Here is a 6,000-nt window from a genome sequence, read left to right as displayed (position 1 = left end):
GCCAAACAGCTGCCGGAAACCTTCACGGCTGGCATGCGGCACCCAGACCGCACCCTTGCTTCTGTCCCGGCCTGGAAGGAAACGAAGTTTCACTTGTGTTCAGGAAGTCACACAAGCCCTGCAGGAGGAGAGGGGCCAGGAACTCTGCCCAGCCACAGCGTGAGCGCAGTCCCCGACCGCCCACAGGGCTGCCTTCCCTGGGACAGAGCCTCCCTGGGTCGCAGGTTCTGTGCTTGTACCTGCAGCAAGGGGTCCACAGGGTCGCTCCGAGCCCCAGGACCCCCTGTTGGAGACTTCCCAGGGCTACTGTCCCTTCACATCCAGGGTCTTTGCCCTGGAAACTCCCCACCACGTTAGCTGCCCCCAGGTCCAGTTCTAGGAAGACTAGGGACTGTCCTTGCAAGGAGCGGGAAGGCCTGGCTGATGTGAGGCCAGCCATGCGCTGGGGACAGAAACCCAAACCAGTGGCGCAAACACACAACCCACACAGTCACCCAGGCCCGGCACGGACAAGGGTCCACGTGAGGCCCATCTACCCACAACACGCCGATTCTCAACCCAAAGTGGCACTGGGCCCCCAGATCATGTCGCCAGCCCTGCGTGGAGCAGCCCCTGTGGTTAAGAGGACAGTGACCCAAAGGACATGGGAACCACTCAGAGCACCCAAGTGCAGGAATGGGGCTGGCCTGGGCAGCCACAGGAGCCCAGGGCGCCCGCCTGCCTGCCTGCCTCTCTTTCTCTCTGCATTTTCGGGGACTCTCAGCAGCCATAGGTCATGGCAAAGGAAGCAGCTGGTCAGACTGTGGGGCATGACTGCGTCCAGCCCCCAGCCTCTGCTCTGTCCCCCTGCTCCTCACAGGGAACAAAGGCTCTGTGTCTGCCAGGCACCCGCCAGCCTCGCATGCATTATGGATGGCGACCTCCTGACCATCTGCTGAGTTGTCCACGGCTGCTCCCTACCCAGGGGCGCCCCAGCTGCCAGAGAGCCTGGGTCGCTCGGACACTGTGCCCCATTGCACCAGCCCCAGAGCATTGCCAACTTTCCGCCAAAATGGGGGGCTGCCCCACTAGTGAGATTACAAAGGATCCCATTACATGGAACACGAAATACCATGTATAGGCACCAAGCCCTGCTGATGGCCACATCAACACCCACAACTCAACCCGTCCATCCCCCTGATTCTGTGATAGAGAGAGGCATTTGTCACACAAAGATTCCCATGCCATCCCCGAGGGTCTCCCAGAGCGAACAGGAGTCGCCCACCATCATCTGCACTCCTCTCCTCTATAGCTACCCCACAATGCCAGAAAGATCTGGAAGGCACTGGCATGTCAGAAGCTGCTCAGCCTGTGATGTGTGCCCTGGTGGCATGGCTGGGCCAGGCATTCACCTGATTACACTGCACATAGCGAGTGCCCGCTGGGGTCACTGCATGTACAGGAGGTACAAGAAAGTGAGGGACCCCCGGCAGGGCAGAGGTGGGGCTGGCAGGAGCTACCTCAAAGCCCTGCCCCAGGCAGCCCCCGCCACCCTCGGGGTGAACAGGACACTACAACCTCAGAACGTGCCTGGAGCTCGTGGAGCCGTGGTGTGCAGTGTCGGGGACAGGTGATCCCTTCAAGCCTGCTGCCTGGTGTGTCTGATTTCTGGAGCAGGAAGAGTTGGGAGAGGAAGATGTGCCCCATCATAAGGCTGCTCCTGGTCTAAAGCTTGTCACGACAGCCAATGTCCTCTGCTTCCAGCGAGAGAAGACTGGCTCAGAGCGGCAGAAAACCCGAGACTCCCCTGCTTGGAGGTGGAGGGCTTGGTCACTCCAAGCCAGCAGGCAGCATGCGACGCGTGGGGTCCCACACAAGAAGGGGCCGGATGGGCGCTGTGCACACAGCATGTGGCTCTGGGAACTCAGTCCTTGTCCCGGAGGACCTATCTGCTTCCCATCTGGCAGGCAACAGGTGTGCTCTTTGCTCTGGAGGGGGGCACTGCCTGCTGTTTGCTCTCCTAACATCCGGCAGACCCGGAAAGCGATGGAGTCACCGAGACACAGGTTCCAGAGCGGGAGGTGGGTCATCTGCACGACTGGGTTGACTTGTGCACTTGTTGTCCCTGCCCGTGGGAGCCCGGGACCAGCAGCAGGCTGCCTCCAGCGCCCGGCAGCACACACAGTAACAGGACAGGACAAAAGCTTCCTGTTACAAACATTTGCCAGCAGACAGGTTAGAAAGGGCCCCACTGGGGCTGCCTGGCTTTGACCACAGCTAATGTGTAGCCACCCCCAGCTCCCAGGAGACAATACACTAAGTCACCCGGAGCGCCCCGGGCTGTGAGGTCCCCCGCTACTGGCCTCTCCTCGCTGCCAGCCCCTCCCTCAGCCATCTGTCTGTCTCCTCAGTAAAACCTCACTTCTCCTACTCCGGCCATGCAGTCAGAGGTCCTTATTGTGTCTTCTAACAGACTCTTCTTACTGAGAGAAAAAGCAGCACTGACAATGAGCAAACAGCCAGTCCTTCCATTCACAGGGTCTTCCAAAGCAGGTGGAAAACATGCGTTGTGGAAAAAAACAATGCCTGGGCTTCAGGAGCATCTGCACCAAGATAGCCATTGCTAATCCCACCTGTGGACAAACTGGAGTCACCCCACGCACCCCCAAACTGCCAAGCACATGTGTCAGCTCTTTGAATCCTCACAGCCTGCGAGCCAGGAATGTGCATGCCCATGTCTCAGATATGACAAGCTGAGGCCAAGGGTGCTTGCCCAAGCAGGAGCGAGTAGGGCTGGCAGTCTGAATATGAGCATTTGGCTGGAGACTCCATGCTCTTAAAACTGTCTCCATTAGGGACTGGCATGGTGGCATAACGGGCTTAGCCACCACCTGTGATGCCAGCATACATGTGGGCTGTTGCTCCACTTCCAATCTAACACCCTGTTAGTGGCCTGGGAAAGCAGCATGAGACGGCCCAAGTCCTTAGGACCCTGCACCCACGTTGGAGACCAGGAAGAAGCTCCTGGCTCCTGGCTTTAGTGTGGCACAGCCCTGTCCATTGTGGCCATTTGGGGAGTGAAGCAGCAAGTGCAAGATCTTTCTGTGTCTCTCAAATAAAAAGAAACGCATCATTTTTAAAAATTCCCTTTCTGCATGAATAAAGCCTTAGTATTATAGGATGGGAAAGTCCTCCTACCTTTTATTTATAGCTTTAATGATCAATCTAAAAATAGAGAGATGGGATCTGTTTCCTCTAAGAAAATGGAATCTGAAATCGACAGCAATTGGATATGAAGACAGCGTAGCCACACTCAAATCCATCCCACCGAGTGGCAGGAGTTACCATCCTTGCGAGGCAACGCTGCAGGGCCACTCAAACAACCCACATAAGCACGAGGTGGCAAGGCGCTCGGAACCAAGGCTGCACACACCACACAGGGCCAAAGCTCCTGCCTTGGAAGGCAGACGGGCAGCAGGGGAACCTCTCGCTTCCCCACCACAGGCAGCTCCCAGAGCAGGGACCTGGGAGCAGCTGCCTAGAGCCTCGCCTGGCGTGGAAGCAGCGGAGGTGGCACCCAGCAGCACCAGGACCAGGGTTCAGGTTGGGCTAGCAGGGGGAGGGCGTCAGGCAGAATGCAGGCTGTGTCACCTTGGTCTAACTGTCCCCCTCTCCGGGCCTCTTGGGATGATAACCTGAAAATCTTAAATGGTGTCAGTTAGTCAGGCCCTCTAAGTCTACCTGAGTGTCAGGGAAAGCAGAAAAACAAGTTTTCAGTTAGGAACACCTAGGCAGAACCGGAATATTAGAGACTTCGTTTATTTAAAAACATGGTGGGCCTGGTGCGATAGCCTAGTGCCTAAATCCTCGCCTTTGCACACCCAGGATCCCATAAGGGCGCTGGTTTGTATTCCAGCTGCTCCACTTCCCATCCAGATCCCTGGTTGTGGCCTGGGAAAGCAGTAGAGCATGGCCCAAAGCCTTGGGACCCTGTACCTGCATGGGAGACCTGGAAGAAAAGTTCCTGGCTCCTGGCTTCAGATCAGCTCAGCTCCAGCCATCACAACCACTTGGGGAGTGAACCAGCAGATGGAAGATCTTTCTGTCCCTGCTTCACTATAAATCTAACTTTCCAATAAAAAAAAGAAATAGATCTTAAAGCAACAAAACCCCGGCTCGCTGCAAAGCTGGCTTCTGCAAATCGCACTGGCCTGCTTGCTTGTGCCCTTCACCACCAAGCAGGAGGTAGCTCTCAGTCTGCATAAACACTTTGGCCTTGGAGAGTTTAAAGTACAGGGTACTGAGACTAACTGCCCTCCAAGAAATGTCGCACAGCAGACAGGGAGGTGTTAAAGTTTAGACAGAGTAACACAGTTCACAGTGGTGCTGCTTCTCCGAGTGGAGCCTGGTGGTTGGGGCGCAGGGGTCACTTGCCCCTGATCCTGCCTCCAACTCATTTCTGGGACAGCATTGGTCAGCTCATGACCCGGAAGGTGACAGGCGGTCTCGGAGGGAGCCTGATGCCATGCTGCCCTCCTCAGCCATGCTCCTCTGGGCACAGGGGTCTGTCCAGGTCCCTCCCACTTTGCCTCTTGCTCCCCTATGTCAAGGCCACTGAGTGTGGACCATGGCCACCGTCCTTGTCGCCAACAGCCCCGGGCCCATGTGGAGCTTCTGATCTTGGCTTCAGCCTGGAATGAGCTGGCTAAGGGAAGCCACGCTCCCATGCGGGGAGGGTCACTGGGCCAGATGGTGATGGTCAGTCACTCCAGGCGGAGCACCTGCCCCCCACAGCACCATCGTCCCTCAGCACCTAAGGCCACTCCCACCTTTCCATCTTACAGCTGGCACATCCCTGGCCCTGCAGCCCATTGGTCCCTGGCTGACCCCAGAGTTGAGGTCTGCACTGTTAGTAATTAGATGTTAATTATATGCTACCCCTGCCCTCCATCTCCTCCCCCAACCTCCTGCCCTTACCACTTGACTGCACCCCTCCCTGCACCCTGCACTTGTGCCTCTGGGTACAGTGTGGGGAGGCTGCTCCCTGTGCCTGCCCAGCACCCCAGGGAGCAGTCCTCACTCAGGGCCCACTCCCAGGCTCTGCCATTGGTAGGCGTGTCCAGGCATGGATTTATGAAGCCTCCTTGGTCTTTGTCCACACATTGCTGAGAGCTGCACTGAGCCCGATCCAGGCCCCGGGGGAGCCGGCGGCCCTGTCCGCCTGCCGGCCATCTGGAAGCATCTTCCATATAGACCCCCGCTTGGTGAGTGGCCCAACCCTCACCTCCAGGGCAGGGCACCGGGGCCTTTTCCAGAGCAGGGGCTCCCTGCGCTTACACAGCAACCCGTGCAGCCTGCCGCAGCCACATACACACCACTCCTGAGTTGTGGCTGCAAGGTCGGCCTCCTACAGGCTGTCCTAGCCTCTCCCAGCATTTTCTCCCCACACTGAAGTATAGCGCCCACAGAGTCGGGGTTTTGTGGTTAGCACCATGAATGATGGATCCAGAATGGGTCCTCCATGGCCCTGTGACTTTGAACAAGTTGAACTTCCTGGGTCTCAGTTTCTACGTCTGGAGGAAGGCTGTAATCACAGCAGGCCAGCTCTCCAGCACGGGGCTGAGTGGGGCCACTTTGGGCGACCATGGCTCCCTCCTGAACACACAAACATGGCAAGTACATAGCAACCGGTGGCAGCTCTGAGGCAGCAGCAGCAACAGCTCCAGAGCCCTGACCATGGCCCAGGGGTGGTGCACTGGGAAGCCGCCCTCCTGAGCCCTTTCTGGGCTCTGTGAAGGCACAAGCCCTGGAGCTGCTGGGCCGTGGTAGGCACACAGCAGCTCCAACAGCAGCCTTCCCTCTGGTCCCTTCAGTTGAAGCAGAAATTCCGCTCCCAGCTGTCAGCCATGGGAACAGTCACCTGAGCCCCTTTGCAGTGGAGAGAAGGCCAGGAGTGAGGGCTGGGACAGGGGTGGGGGCTGGGACAGGGGTGGGGGTTGGGACAGCAGTGGGCCTGGGACA

Source organism: Ochotona princeps, chromosome 16, assembly GCF_030435755.1.
Source record: "Ochotona princeps isolate mOchPri1 chromosome 16, mOchPri1.hap1, whole genome shotgun sequence".
NCBI lineage: Eukaryota > Metazoa > Chordata > Mammalia > Lagomorpha > Ochotonidae > Ochotona > Ochotona princeps.
The sequence above is the reverse complement of the archived record's forward strand: the minus strand, read 5'-3'. Positions refer to the sequence as shown.